Below are 16,547 nucleotides of genomic sequence, written 5' to 3'. Positions count from 1 at the left end.
GACTCCAGTGACAAAAGTCAGTATCTCAACTTCTCCAGAGCACTATTCTGGGAATGAGGTAGAAACCATTAAAGCTCTATTGCCCTGTGCCTCTCCACTCCCTTGCATTTTCAGCTTGGACTCACTCTGGCCCAAGGCCCTGGGCAGAACACTTTCTTCCTACATGCCTTTCGCCAAGTCTCATTCAATCTCTTCCCAAAAGGAAGGAGTCCAAGCCAATGGCACAAATCTGACTCTCATGTCTTTCAACACCGTCCTCTTTCTACAGTTTTCCAGGGACCAGATTCTCTCTACAGTGGCTCAGCAGTAAAGAATCCGCCTGCAATGCAGGAGCCATAGGAGTCACGAGTTCAATCCCTAGAGGATTGATCAGGAAGATCCCCTGGAGGAGAGCACGGCAACCCACTCCAGTGTTCTTGCCTGGAGACTCCCATGGACAAAGCAGCCTGGCGAGCTACAGCCCATGGGGTTGCAAAGAGTCAGACATGGCTGAAGCTTCTTAGCACAGCACACAGATCCTCTCGGCGGGTTCTTCCATCATTGGGATCTTACATGGGTGGGGGGAGGAGGGGACGGGGGGAAGGTAAGGGGGTGGGGCTGGGTGTCGGGATCCTCTTATCTCATTTGCTAAGTGGCTCAGCGCCAGGTTCCCCCTGACCTGCCATCTTTGGACCCATCAAAGAGCCTCTCCAAGCACATTAAACATTAAGGCTTACCAGGCAGCAGACACGACTGTACCTTCTGGTCTGCCTCCGAAAGTGAGGCTGGGGAAAGCGGCAGCTGAGTTGGGGTGGCGGGAGAGCGGGGTATGTAGAGAAAGTAGGTCATTAGTGGTAAAGACTACAATTTTCAAGCGGTTGTTAATGCTTTGTTTATATGGATTTCTCCAAATGTGACATTTTAATGGCATCATAATTGTGTGATTACAGTGCAGTCGACACCGCTCAGGGAGGAAAGGCAACCGGGACTCCGGCGACCTGCTGGGGGAGGCGGCTCCCTGCGCCCGCAGCCAGAGGAACTGTCTCCGTCCTGCTCAGGCCAGGATGCCTGAGGAGCATGGCAAGTGGCTCCTGGAGGGTCCTCTGCTGGACAGGAGCCATCGGTATCTAGGAGACGTGCGCCCAGCCTCACTCTTGGACAAAATCGGTGCCCAGGGATGCAGGAGAGGAGACAAGGGGAGTCATGCCTCACCCTGGGGACCACCCATCTCACTGCCCTTGTCATTCACTTCTTCATTCATTTAGTCATTATTTCTTGGCCTCTTACTGTCTTCTGAGGGAAAAGGCGATAGATATTCAGACATATAAAAACCAATCAAGATAGCGAGAGGGGTAAGGAAAAGAAGACCATGTCAATCGGGTACCCACTGGGTGCTCACCACGGAGCCAGGATTTGGCTCCTTCCTCTTCCTTGAATCCTCAGCTGCATCTGCCCCAACCAAAGGCATACCCTTCTGCTGCTATTACCTCTTGGCTCCCAGGAGCCCTTTCTCTTGGGCTTTTCCTCATCCTCTGCCCTCTTCCCCATCTTCTTTTTGGCCTCTCCTTCTCTCTGGTTTCTAAACATTGGAACTGCCTGTGGTTTAATCCTGCTCCCCCCTCCCACCTCCATTATATGCTCCTCACAGGTGACTTCTTTCATTCCTGTGTCTTGCAAGCCTTCTACAGGTGGATAATTCTCACTACATCTTTCCAGTTCAGATCTCTTCTGAGCTCACATCTAGATTAAACAGATGCCTAGTTGCCATGCCCACTTGGTGTCTCACAAGCGTCTCACCCTGAGTAGGTCCCATATGGAACTCCTGCTCTTCCCATCACAACCGGTGCCTCCTCCAGTCTGTCCCCACTGAGGAAGCAGCACCACCATCTGTAAAGCTGCTCAGCCAGGAATCTGAGTCACCCTTCACACTCCTCTCTCAACATCATCTCTACTCTGATCGCTTGTTCCCCCTCCCCAACACAGAGCTAACGCATTACCGCGTCCTACGGATCCTACCTTCTCCATCCTTCCCCCTCACCATCTCCGTCTCTACAACAATGCTCACCACCACTGACTCCTTTGTGAAATACTGACTGCAATAGGCCCCAACTCTGTATTCTATTTCCAGCCCTGACAATTCATTTTTAGGAGTCACCTTCATAAAATGACACCTGATCCCCTCTCTCCCATTCTGGCTCAAAATCCCTCCAGGGACTCCCACTATACTCAGAAGACCATCTGCAATCTGTACCATGGCCCTCCAAACCTTCCTGATCCGGCCCTGCAATTCTCCAGCCTCACCCACTTCTCCCTTCCCCTCTTTATTATACTCCAGTCACACTGGCCTGTCTTCAGCTTATAAAACAAGTCAAGCTTTCCCCCATCTGAATTCTGGCTCTCCCAGATTCATCTGTTGAAGTCTCCAATACCTCAGAGCATAACTATGTTTGGAGACAAACCTAGACAGCATATTAAAAAGAAGAGACATTACTTTGCTGACAAAGGTCTGTCTAGTCAAAGCATGGTTTTTCCAGTAGTCATGTACATGTACAAATGTGGGAATTGGACCGTAAAGAAGGTTGAGCACTGAAGAATTGATACTTTAAAACTGTGGTGCTAGAGAAGACTTTTGAGAGCCCCTTGCAGATGCTTGCTCCTTGGAAGGAAAGTTATGACCAATCTAGACAGCATATTAAAAAGCAGAGACATTACTTTTCCAACAAAGGTCCGTCTAGTCAAGGCTATGGTTTTTCCAGTAGTCATCTATGGATATGAGATTGGACTATAAAGAAAGCTGAGCACCGAAGAACTGATGCTTTTGAACTGTGGTGTTGGAGAAGACTCTTGAGAGTCCCTTGGACTGCAAGGAGATCCAACCAGTCCATCCTAAAGGAGATCAGTCCTGGGTGTTCATTGGAAGGACTGATGTTGAAGCTGAAACTCCAGTACTTTGGCTACCTGATGCGAAGAGCTGACTCATTTGAAAAGACCCTGATGCTGGGAAAGATTGAGGACAGGAGGAGAAGGGGATGACAGAGGATGAGATGGTTGGATGGCATCACTGACTCAATGGACATGGGTTTGGGTAGACTCCGGCAGTTGGTGATGGACAGGGAGGCCTGGCATGCTGCGGTTCATAGGGTCGCAAAGAGTCAGACACGACTGATCGACTGAACTGAACTGAACTGAACTGAACTGGACAGCAAGGAGATCAAATCAGTCAATCCTAAAGGAAATCAACCCCAAATATTCATTGAAAGGACTGATGCTGAAGCTCCAATATTTTGGCTACCTGATGCAAAGAGTGACTCATTGGAAAAGACCCTTATGCTGGGAAAGATTGAAGGCAAAAGGAGAAGAGGGGAGCAGAAGATGAGACAGTTAGATAGCCTCACCGACAATAGACATGAACCTGAGCAAACTCCAGGAGATGGTGAAGGACAGGGAAGCCTGGCATGCTACAGTCCATGGTGTTGCAAAGGGTCAGACAAGACTGAGGAACTGAACACACACACAGGGCCTTTAGAGGTAATTATGGTTAAATGAGGATATTTGGGTGTGCTCTGCTCCATATGACTGCATTTGGAGATAGGTCCTTCAAAGAGATGATTAGGTTATAAAAGGCCATCAGAGTGGAGCCCTAATCCCATATGACTTGTATCCTTATGAAAGGAGGTAGAGGGATTCCTTGGTGGTCCAATGGTTAAGCATCTGCCTTGCAGTGCAGGGGACACTGGTTCGATCCCTGGTCCGGAAAGATCCCACATGCTGTGGAGCAATTGAGCCTGGAAGCCGCAACTACTGAAGCCTGTGTGCCCTGGAGCCTGTGCTCTGTATCAAGGGGAACCACTGCAATGAGAAGGCTGTGTACCACCACAAAGAGTACCCCGTCCCCCACTGCAACTAGAGAAAGCCCATGTGCAATAATGAAGACCCACCACAGCCAAAAAATTAAATAAAAAATAAATCTTAAAAAAAAAAAAAGAGGTAGAGATGCCAGGTAAATCTGCCCTCCTACAGAGAAAAGACCACAATGAGAAGGCGGCCATCTACAAGCCAAAGAGAGAGGCCTCAGGAAAAGCCAGCATTGTCAACCCCTTGATCTTAGACCTCAGGACTCCAGAAGTTTGAGAAAATAAACTTCTGCAATTTAAGCCTCCCAGTCTTATGCAGTCTGCCTCCCAATTTGTTATGGCAGTTCTTGCAAAAAATACATCACCTCAGACCTCCATACCTGCCATGTTCTCTGCCTGGGATATTCTTCATCTAATCAATTCCTCTTCATGCATCAGCTCTCAAACCAAGTGTTATGTTTTAAAGAGGACTTCTATGAATCTTGAGGTTGAAAAAAAGTCCCTCCTATACTCTCCTAGAACCTTATACATCTCTTTCATAGAACTCGGAAGTCACAGCCTATATTAGGCAAAATTGTCTCATTATAATATATATCTCATGCTTGTCTCTCTGACTTGGCCACACCCTTCTTGACAGCAGGAACTGTTTCTGTTTTGTTCACCACTGTAGGCATAGTGCATGGTACATGGTGCACATGTGTGCTCAGTCCTGTCTGACTCTTTGGGACGCCATGGACTGTAGCCCACCAAGCTCCTCTGTCCATGGAATTTTCCAGGGAAGAAAACTGAAGTGGGTTGCCATTTCTTTTTCCAGGGTGTCAAACCCACAGCTCTTGCATCTCCTGCATTGGCAGGTGGATTCTTTACCACTGCACCACCTGGGAAGCCTGACACATGATAGGTTCTCCAATATTTGTTGAATAATGACTCAATGGATGTTAATTTTCTCATTTAATCCTCTTAAAATCCCCAAGATTTGGATATTACTATTCCCATGTCACACACATGCAGAGTTAGGAAAGAAGTAAATATGCCCAAGGGCAGTCACCAAGGAAGTAGCAGGACCAAGAGCTGAACCAAAATCATTTACCTACGAAGAACTTGCAGTGGTCCTATCTTCCCAGAGACAGGAAGACCAGCAAGGGCTGGGCCCATCAGAGAATGCTGCAGAGAGGGGGAAGCCCTGGTTTGGGCCCAGAGAGAAAGAGCAGGCTGAGACAGGAGTCCAAAGAGAGGGGAGGTGGGGATGGGTAGAATGGATGCCCCAAAGAGTTGAGTGTGCCCTCTCCGTCCTCCAGTTACTGTCTCTGATTTCGGGCAAACAATTAACCTTTCCCTCTCCACTGGGAGAGCCTTGGCTGCCTAGTCTGTAAAATCATGATTCTGTTTTGTGAACAAATAGACTAAGTAAAGCACTGGGCACTGTGCTATGCACATATGAGCACTCAGTAAATGGAAGCCACAACTTCATTTGTTAGTCAAGTGAAGACAATGAGGTGACCTGTGGAGCAGGAAGTAATTGACCAGAGAGGCATCGAGAACTCCCGGAAGGAGCCAGGAGATCTGGCTTTTAGATCTGCCTTGCCCACTCCCTTGCATCCTTATGTAAACTGCTTCTACTCACTGGGTCTGTGGTGAGTTTTCCTCACCTGTCAAGTGTAGGAGTTAGATAGAGCTGGCATTCCTAACTATTCTGAGGATAGAAAGCCCCCTTTTCAATGTGATGGAAGCCCTTTTCCCGAGAGAAATGCCTTTGCAGACACAGATATAAATGTCTGCTTATAGTATCAAGGACCGAGGGCCACCCTGGAGCCCCAGGAGGCAGCTGGCTCTCAAGACTGGTACAGAGGTGTAAGTACCTCCCTGAAGACATGAGCTCACATGGGCAGACCTGCCTGGCAAAGAAGGAATCAATGATTTTCTCCTCCCCCCACCAACCCTGCTAAGTTACCCTTCAGGGGGCCAAAGCTGGTTCCCCAGCTCTGCCTGCCTCTGCCCATCCATGCTGAGCACAGTAATGAGGCCTGCTGTGCAGAGGGACCCCATAATTGGTCCCTGCTCTGTGCTGTGCTGGGAAAACACAACAACCTTGAGATCTATTATCCAGATGTGTAGCCCCTGGCCCTGGCTGCCATCTGGACAGCTCTAGAAACCACCTCCAGAAGTCCACGAGGGAACAGCAGTGGGAGGAGAAGCTGGGCATTCTTCAGCTGCCCTCAGAAGGTGAGGGTGTCTGCAGTGGGGCAGGGATAAGGAAGGGGAGGGGGTGTCAGCCTGTTTCAGAAACCGCTCTATTGAACGGTGCCCCAGCTCCGAGTACAAAAGATATTCCCCTGGCCTCTTTGCTGCAGTTCATGGGGTCACAAAGAGTCGGACGTGACTTAGCGACTAAACAACAACATGGCCTCTTTGCAGAGCTGACCAACAGATATGCTTTGGAGATGTGGGTTTAATTTTCACACTGCTGCTGCAGTGCCTTTTCTAAAATGTAGCTGGATCCTACTGACAGAATGGGGCTTCCCAGGTGGTGCTAGCGGTAAAGAGCCCGCCTGCCAATGCAGGAACATAAGAGATGCAGGTTCAATCCCTGGGTGGGGAAGACCCCCTGGAGGAGGACATGGCAACCCACCCCAGTATTCTCGCCTGGAGAGTCCCGTGAAGGGAGGAGCCTGGCGGGCTACAGTCCACAGGGTGGCAAAGACTCAAACACGACTGAAGCGACTTAGCACACACGCGTTGAGAGAATAAAAGCCAAGTTCCTCATTGTGGCCTGCAAGTCCTTCAGGCCTCACGTGGCTTAACTCCAGTCCGCAGAAAACCGGTATCCCTACATTAAACTGCCACCATCAGCACTGAAAGTCAGTTGAGAAAATCTGGTCCCTGCCATCTGAAAGTGTCTTGTGATGATAATTACCTGTTTATTGGGCCTTCTTCTCCCACACTGAGTTTGTCTTAGAGGAAGGAGCCAGGGTTTTCTCCTTGCTCCAGCAAGGGTTTTCTCTGACTCCTGGCATCTGGGAGAGAGGCTGGGGGTCGTGATGAAGACCTGAGCCTGAAAACCAGTCTCAGGCCAGTTCTCCATCTCTACCTTTGTCCCCACCAAGTCTCTAAGTCAGAAGAAAAGTAGAACACAGAACCCTAGCCCTCAAACTATGCGTAGTGGAGAAAATGAAGAGGCTCAGACATGCTGAAAAAGGGGTCAAGATTTGAGTTGCCCTAAATCAGGGTCAGTGGGATAAAAGCAAATTGGAAACATACTACATGGCAATGATGCAAATGTAAGTGGGGTGGGGGTGGGCAGAGGAACAAAAACAAATGAAGAAATGGAGCATAGCATGAAAAAAAAAAATGAAAACCCCCATGACACATACATATAAACCAAAAATCCTAATTTAAAAGAAAACATAACCTAAGAAGAGAAAGATATTACCCAAACATGCTTTGTGTTAGAGAACAACTTAAGAACACGAATTTAATGAAACAAGAGCTAGAAGATCAGATGATAAAACAATGAAACAAAATGAAGGATTATAAAATCAACAACCACCAAATGCTTTTGCAAAACCAATTGATAAATGCGGAAATTCCAAGAGGCAGACAAAGCAGAAGATCTAATTGCTAACACCAACTATAGGGTTCCATCCCCATCTGCCACCCAGCAGCAGCGGGTCCTTTGAGTGAGTCAGAGTGCAGAGGAGGAACACTCAAGTTACTGAAGCAACTAGAAGAGAGAAAATAAAACACGCTGAAACAGCAAAGGTGACCCAACATCAGAAAATCAGCGAACCTGAAGCTGGGGGAACACACAAAAAGGTATTCATTCTTGCTCTTTTTTTAAGTCCCTGATAAGAATAAAGAATGGAATGTGTACAACAAAAGAGTACGCCATGTTCCACGAAAAACGTGCGGAACAACTGCCCCAGAGATGCTTCCTGATTTAGGTATTGAACATGGTCGATCGAGACAGAAATCATCAAGCACCCAGGCAGAACTAAGTCATCTTCTCATCTACGAAAGGGAAAGCACTTGCTGACCTCAAACCTCCCCAGAGCAACATTCATCAACAGTGAAGGAATAGACCCAAAGGCTGACTCCAGCTGTGACCTGACAGCATCTTCACCCGTTCAAGCACGGAAGGCAAGAGACTGACATTCCCATCATCAAGGACCTAGGGGATCATAGCACCTCCGAGCCCATTTTGAACAATCTACTAAATCAGGGGGTCCCCAACCCTGGACCAGTAACAGCCTGTGGGCTGTTGGGAGCCGGGCTGCACAGCAGGAGGTGAGCGGCGGGAGAAACCTAAACCATTCTCCCTCACCATACCCCGTGCCCAGGTCCATGGAAAGATTGTCTTCCATCAAAACGGCCCCTGGTGCCCAAAAGGCTGGGGACCGCTGTACTAAATGATAACATCCAGCCAGTGGAGAGATGGTTCAGAATGAAAAGCCCAGGAATGGTGCATAAGAACCAGGAGCACATTGAATCTATTTAACAGTGAAATTAAAAAGAAACAGCTATGGGAATGGTCATATAAAACTGTGAAAATGTTACAGACTCTGACAATCTGAAAATAATAATAATGTGGATAATGGCTTTAGGCTTCTTTCTCTGTAAGCGATCATAAAAGCTGCTAATAAGGAACAAAAATAGATCTACATTTTCTCAAGACCTGGGCTCTGATGCTAGCTCAAACACTCACTATCTGTGCAGTTTGGAGGAAGCTGCTTAACCTACTTGAGCCTCAGTTCCTCCACCTGCCAAATGGGGAGACTCAATCTCACAGAGTTTAAGGATTCAATGAAAATGCATACAAAAAGCAGTGACTTTCACATAATAACTGTTCCCTAAGAGGTGAAGGGGGCCAAACTGAGGTTGAAACTGGGAATGAAGGTGAGCATTCCCCGACCGCACCCCAACCCAGTCCTTGAGAGGCAAGATGAGGAACCACCACTCTTGATCTGGATACTGGTGGGAGACTCTGGGTTTTCTGTCCAGTGCTCTAAGACCAGAGAGAAGCCTTCCCCACAGCCAGACATGGGGCCCCTAGTTTACAACCAGGCAGAGACAGCAGTTCCCTTTCCCAGGACTGAGGAAGAGAAGCCAGGACAGGAAGCCAGACTCCCCCACAGGTGAGGAGCAGGGTAAGAGGTGATGAGGTTCCGGGTTGCCAGTCAGCAGGTACCTTCTCCTGATCTCCGCAGGATCAGCCCCGAGGGAGGGGGCACCCTGGGGGAACAGATAGCGTGGAGGTCAGAAAGCCCAGTTCTAGACCCAGCTGTGGCATTCACTTATTCCTCTCCATACCTCTCTGTGTCTTTCCTCACCCGTGAAGGATGAGGGTGGGAGTTGGTGATCTCGAAGTTCTCTGGTTTACTGTAAGTGTAGTCTGCAGAGTTCTGAGCGGACTGCAAGCCCCACAGGGAGTCTTTGTGGCCACAATTGATTCAACAAGCAAACCAAAGGAAGGAGGGGGAAAGGCCAGGAAACACGGGGACTGAAGTATAAATGAGCAAGGGAAGGGATGAGGAAAGGAAGCAGAAAAGGCTAATAATGTTCCTGTGACAGAACCAACCATGACTAACAGCCAGAAAGGGGTGTCAGCTGGCTGCCTGCAGGGAGGACTGGGAGGCACTACCTTCAACCTGCACGGAGCCCCCTAAATTCCACTCCTGATCAGAGAACTGCTGAAAGAAGTCAACTCCACCTTATTAAAAGAGTCCAGGAAATGGCATAAAAACTGCATCCGTCTATCCTAAAACTAGAGTCAAATCAGGATATTTGACTCAATATATATATACTGAAAGTATATCCCTTTAAGATTTTTATTAATTACAAAAGGGGAAAATGGTTAATTTCACAATGGAGAAAACGGGCAGGTACCACCTTAGCCAAGGGGACAAGGTTAACACCACACTAATAAGGCATATCGACAGCAGGTACCCCCGAAATGATGCGCCAAGAGTGGCCTCTGTAGCATCCTCACCCAAAGCACAGAACCTCATTCCAGTCAGGAGAAAACACCAGACAAACTCAATCGAGACATTCTACAAAATTACTGACTGGTACTCTTCAAAGTTGTCATGGGCAATGAAGACAGAGAAAGAGAGAAGTTGTCACAGGCTGGAGGAGACCAAGGAGACAAACAAAGGCAAAGCGGGATCTGGAATCGGACCCCAGGAGAGACAAAGGACATTAGTGGAAAAACTGGGGAAGCTTTTAAACTGCAGCCTAGTTTATACTAGGTCTGTAGCTCGGTTAACTGTATTATACGAGTTAATTCCCTGGTTTTGATAATTATACTATGGCTATATAAGATGCTAATATTAGGAGAAGCTGAGTGAAGGGTATAGGAGGACTCTTTTACTATTTTGCACTTTTCTATAAATCTAAAATCATTTCAAAATAAAAAGTTGTTTTTTAAAAAGCCTTCATCTGTCCAAATTCATGGGCCACTGAACTCTCTAAAATGAATAGTCCTTCTACCTCGTTACTTAAGTCCACTCTACCAATGCCAGACACTCCTGCCCCTGCTGTGCCCAGGGTGTGTGTGTGTGTGTGTGTGTGTGTGTGTGTGTGTGTGATGCAGGCCTTGGTCTGGCAGCCTGGAAAGCAGTGAAGCATGACCATGATGTACATAGTCCCAAATTCAAAGAATGGAGAGTGTGGGTTCAAAGCCCAGCCTGAACACTTACTTGCTAGGTGACCCCTGAAATACTACCCAATCTCTTTGTGCCCCAGTTTCCTCACTGGTAAAATGAGATTAGAACAGCAGGTCCATAGAGAGGATCCCAGGTGCCTTTAGATGCGTTAGTGTCCCACCCTTTTCCTGGGCTCAGGATGCTCGTCCCTCAGCTGACTCTTGGCTGCTGATAGCCTAATGACTCAAAGCTGTCTCCTTCTCCATATATTCACCCTACTGAGCAGGAGCCCTGCAGGGTCCTTTTCTGGGAGGAACCCAGAAGTCAGTGACCTACTGGCACAGGCCAGTCCTCTTACATGAAAGTGGGACCAACTCTGAAGCAACTCCTAATCCAGAGCTCCCTGTGGGACCAGGTTAAAGTGAGGTTTCCGAGGAGTACATCCCTGCCCTGTCCTGCTTCCCAAAGGGCCCTCCCCTGGGAAGCCCATCTCAAGTACATCACTTTCACAAGGGCCCCTGTCTCAGGCTCTGCTTCCAGGGTCAGACTCTAAGGAGATGAGTAACATATTGGCTAGATAGCAACAGGACCCCAACACTGACTGCAGATGGAAGAAATTGTGTTATTTCTAACATCTGTGTGGTGGACCAGACACAATACAGGTGAAAAGGTGTGTCCCAGAAGGTGGAATCAGGTGGCTGCAGGGGAATTAGGCGGATAAAAAAGTTATTCCTCTTTCAAAAAGGTAACCATAGCCAGGTCTTTTGAGGACTAAAATTTCAGGGTCTAATTTGTTACTGACACCTTGTGACCCAAAGTGCCACCACAGTCCCTCTGCCGGACTGGGGGCAGAAAGGGGTCAGCTAAGAAATGGAGGCCTGGCCCAATCCACAGGCCTACCTAGTGGTCATTTCTCTGATTCTTCAATATAAAACTGGAAAGGACATATGTACAATAGATAGCAGAAATACCACATTGCTTCTCTGACCTATAGTGTAAGAGCCACTGTGATAGAAAAGGACAAGTGGAAGACCCCAAAATCCTGTTTCCCCTGGGGAATAAGCACTACTTACAAAGCTTTAAAAATGACAAGGCAGTGATGCCTATCAATGCTTATTTAAATCACCATCTTACCCTGGCCAAGGCAAAAACCAGATGGATTATGGCAGATGATAATGAACAACCACAGATCTAACCGGATGGTGGGCACAAGAGAAGTAGCTATGCCAGATGTGGCATCTTCACTAGAACAGACTGACACAGCCTTGGGTCACGGCTACTGACCTCGTGATGTTTTTATTCACACCCTTCAGGAAGGACTTCCCTGGGGGCTCAGATGGGAAAGCGTCTGCCTAAAATGCGGGAGACCTGGGTTTGATCCCTGGGTCAGGAAGATCCCTGGAGAAGGAAATGGCAACCCATTCTAGTACTTTTGCCTGGAAAATCCCATGGATTGAGGAGCCTGGTAGGCTACAGTCCATGGGGTCACAAAGAGTCTGGACACAACTGAGCAACTTCACTTTCACTTTTCAAGAAGGAGACCAGTTTATTTTCATATGGAAAGTGCAATAACCATACATTCACAGGCTAGCTCCAGGGCTATGTTAATTCTCTGTCACGATACCATCCAAAGAACCCCAGACTATCTGGACATACCTCAGAACATCACGTTGGTCCTTTACACTGATGGCATCATGTTAATCAAGCTAGATGAGGAGAATCAGCAAGGATCTTGGAAGTCTCGGTGAGACACATGTGCTGCACAGTGTGGGAGATACACCCACGAAGATGCAAGGCCCTGACCAATGGCTAAAGTTCTAGGGGTCCCCCAGGGACTGTCAGGACATCCCCTCCAAAGTGAAAGACACAGGCTCACACTTCACACCGTCCCCGCTGAAACAGAAGCACAGCACTTGCTAGGTGTCTACAGGTTTGCAATCAGCGTATTCCATACTTCGGAATACTGTTCCTACACATTTATCAGGTAACTTCAAAGTTTGCTGGTTTTAAAAGACCCAGAACAAAAACGGGCTCCATAGAAGATCAAAGCTACATGTCAAGCAGTTCTGACACTCAGGGCATATAACCTGGAAGAGCCCATGGTACTAGAGGTATTGGGGTAGAGAAAAACACTGCTTTAGCTTCTGGAAGGAACCAAAAGGGGAGTTGCAACATAGAACCATAGGACTTAGTAACAATGTTACATACATCATTGAAGCATGGAGCTATATGCCAGGAGACAATTCTGGTCTCTAGTAGAAACAGAATATTAAAACACACACACACACACACACACACACACACACACACACATACACACACACACACCCCCCTAACCCTGGGAAAAGCATAGAAAAATCTAACCATGAGACCTGAAGCAACCACAGAACCCAGACTACTCACAGTGAACTGGAGAATGTGGGACCAAGCAAGTGATAAGGTTGAGTAGGCCCAAGAGAAGCCATCACAAAATGGAGCTGGAACAGCCAGAACTAGGCTGAAGCACATCCAGAAAGAAGACTGCACAAACAAGTGGCCCAGACTCCTCCTCCTCGTCATCACTTACAATGACTCCACCCACATTGCTCACTCAGCTCACCAATCTGGCCTCATGGGGAAAGGGTCGGAGTTTCCCACAACAGATAAAAGGAAAAGTTTGAGTTTTGTTCACAGGGTAGTTGGATCCATAGATGGATGCAAACCACAAACAGATTGTGGTTGTATTAGCCACCCCGATGTGGCCTTGGAATGGTGCCAAGGGAAATCCTCCCAGAGGGTAAAGCTTCAGACGAGGCACCCACTCCTGCATCTTGTGTGGAGTGGCCCAAGGAAAGGACATCCATGGACTGATGAGCAGTGGCAAATGGCTGAGCTGGTTGGTTAAGGGCCTGGAAGGAGCAAGATTAAAAGATTGGAGACAAGGAGGTCCGGGGTAGACGCATGTGATGGCCTTATGGACGCTGGCATGTGTGAGGAACTCTCACATGCTCGTGCCTACAAGAACATCCATGGCAGAACAGGCAGTGGCCATGACAACTCCTCAGAAGCCAGCCAGCCTCTGTCCTCAGCCACCCTAGTGCGTTCCCCACTGGCTCAGGAACGAAACAGTAGTCATGAGGGCAAAGATAGAGGGTATGTGTGGGTTTAGCAGCTTGGGCTCTCTCCCACCAAGTCTGAGCCAGTCACAGCCACAGCTGCATGGTCAACCTGCTGACAATGGAGGCCCAACACTGAGCCCAGTGTAGCACCATCCATTGGCTGCTGGAGACCAACCAACCACTGGATGAAAGTTAATTACAGTTGATCCTTAAACAACGTGCGTTTGAACTGCAGAGGTCCATTCATACCTGGGTATTTTTCAATAGTAAATAAAACAGTACTACATGATCTATGGGTGGGTGAGATCTTTGGATGCAGAGGAACTATGGATATGGAAGACCAACCATAAGTTATATTCAGATCATCCCCTGTGTTTTTCAAGGGTGTACACTGCACCCTTCCACAATGGAAAAGGCAGCCAGAGATTCATCCTTTCCAGATGAACACACATTCCAGCTATGTGTTTGAATCTCCTGTCCACAGAGCCTCGACTAGTACCACTGCTGAGGCTCACAGAAAGTCTGACCTACCAGCAGAAGATTCCCCACAATGATATCATCCTATACCAAGGGACTTGCTTTATCTCAAAGGGGAAAAGCAATGTATATAAGACTATAGATCCACTGATCCTAAAACATGCTATGCCATTGAAAAGTCACAAGCCTACGAGAGCATAGCTGAGGCACCAGCATGGTCATGGTGCCCTGAGAAGACAGGACGCCTGTCCTCAGGGTGCCGCCGTGCACCTGTGGCCAGAATACAGCTCTATAGCCAACACTCAGAATTCACGGATGGACCTGGGAACCAAGGAATAGGAGTGGACCCATATGTGCATCACTCCGTACAGGTATGGCTGAGCCCCTGTGTGCCAGTGGATGCTTCTACCCTTCAGTCCCACCTAAGTGAACCAAGCTCCTTACACTTAAAGCTACGGCTGCCACCCCTTCAGGTTTCGTTCCTATTATCAAGAGACCAGCAGGCACAGAAAATAGTTAAACAATCTGACCAGAAGGGTCACTGAGGCAAGGTGAGGGGATGGAGCTGCTACATATCAGGGGAGGGGAGGAATAGGCTTGGCACACAGGGTGACTCCCTGGAGCATCTCCTGGCATCCAGGTGCTCAGCCATAACTGTACAGAGTATAACCACTGACTGATAGGGCCCTAGCAATACAAACACGCCTCTCTCTAGTACATCTTTGCTTAGTTGCTCAGTCGTGTCCAACTCTTTGCGATGCGATGGCTGTAGGCTACCCGGCTCCTCTGTGGAGCCGGGTATGGAATTATCCAGGCCAGAATACTGGATTGGGTAACTGTTCCCTTCTCCAGGGGGTCTTCCCAACCCAGGGATCAAATCCAGGCCTCCCGCTTTGCAGGCAGATTCTTTACTATCTCAGCCACCAGGGAAGCCCATTACATCTTTAATAACATTCGAATTTACTGTAATACATATATACATATATATACACATACATATGTGTATATATATACATACACACACATATATGGGGCTTCCCAGGTGACACTAGGGGTAAAGAACCTGCCTGCCAATGAAGGAGACATAAGAGACAGGTTCCATTCCTAGGTCAGGAAGATCCCCTGGAGGAGGGCACGGCAACCCATTCCAGTATGCTTACCTGGAGAATCTCATGGACAGAGGCAGGCTACAGTCCATGGGATTGCAAAGAGTCGGACATGACTGAAGCCAACTTTGCATGCACACATATACATACATAGATACATACATATATATATATATATATATATGCTGTCCATTTTTATGCCTACCTAAATTTCCTCCTAAAGAAACACAAGATTTTAACTTTTACCTATGGGGATCCAGGTTCTTAGACAAACTGATGCAGCAAAAGTTCTAAAGACTGGAATCATCTGCCTCAGGCACTGAGTCAGATATGGGTGAGAGGACAGTAGAGCCCATAACCCTTTCACAGTGCCCAGTTTTCCCGGGGACCATCCTGCAGGGAAAGGGTGCTGGCTGGCCTCTGCCCCATGGCCTTGCAGTCCACAGAGCCCACCAGGGAAAGACCCAGGAAGCCCAGCAGCCCCTCTCACCTCGGAACACGGCAGCCCTGCTGCACTGGGTGATGAAACAGTTGAGAGAGAGGGCACTTGATGAAATTAAAAGGCAACCAATTTAAAAGAGATTAAGCAGGGAAAAGGGGATTTAATGATCAGCTTTTGCCACTGTGAACTAACTGAACCCGCTGGCACAGAGACTAATGGTTTAATATGTTGTTAAACAAGGGTGAGGCGTGTGTGTGAGTAATAAGGGCGTCTGTACTTATAGTGACAAGGGTGAAATTACCCTCCCGTAGGCCCTGGACCCTGGGGGCAGCTCTCTGTTTGCATCCTGACTCAGGTCAGGACCAACAATTCAACGGCCTCCCAGCTCTGGGAAAAGCAATTTTCCTGAGAAGAAAGGGGCCTGGGGATGTGTGAAAGGGAGAAACTCTTGAAGAGCAGGAGGGCGGGCCAGCGCTTTGGGGCTTCACTCCAGCAGGGCAGCAAGGCCTCCAGGCCGGCCTGGATGATGGAAGGAGGTCACCCATCTCAGACACCCGGCGGCACCAGCTTCGAAGGGCTTGGGAGGAATAATCGCCACGTATCATTCATTTCTGCTGAACAGTCTAGAGGAGTGGACTATTTTCTTTCTTCCTTTTTTTTTTTTTTTTAAAGGTATTGGAGACAAATGATCTCCAATACTCGGCTTCCCTTGTGGTATTGGGAAGGTATTGGGCTTCCCCTATGGCTCAGCTGGTAAAGAATCAGCCTGCAATATGGGAGACCTGGGTTCGATCCCTGCTTTGGGAAGATCTCCTGGAGAAGGGAAAGGCTACCCACTCCAGTATTCTGGCCTGGAGAATTCCATGGACTGTATAGTCTGTGGGGTTGCAAAGAGTTGGACACGACTCAGCGACTTTCACTTTCACTTTTCACTTTCATTGGAGACAAAT

At 48.1% G+C, this 16,547-nt stretch overlaps 1 protein-coding gene across 1 annotated transcript in view; it reads right to left on the bottom strand.

The window, feature by feature from the left end:
* Nucleotides 1–16,547, bottom strand: part of GALNT14 (polypeptide N-acetylgalactosaminyltransferase 14) — a 222,147-nt gene that overhangs the window by 88,283 nt on the left and 117,317 nt on the right. The window lies entirely within an intron of this gene.

The sequence above is a fragment of the Cervus canadensis genome, chromosome 5, assembly GCF_019320065.1.
Source record: "Cervus canadensis isolate Bull #8, Minnesota chromosome 5, ASM1932006v1, whole genome shotgun sequence".
Lineage (NCBI taxonomy): Eukaryota > Metazoa > Chordata > Mammalia > Artiodactyla > Cervidae > Cervus > Cervus canadensis.
The sequence above is the reverse complement of the archived record's forward strand: the minus strand, read 5'-3'. Positions and strand labels throughout refer to the sequence as shown.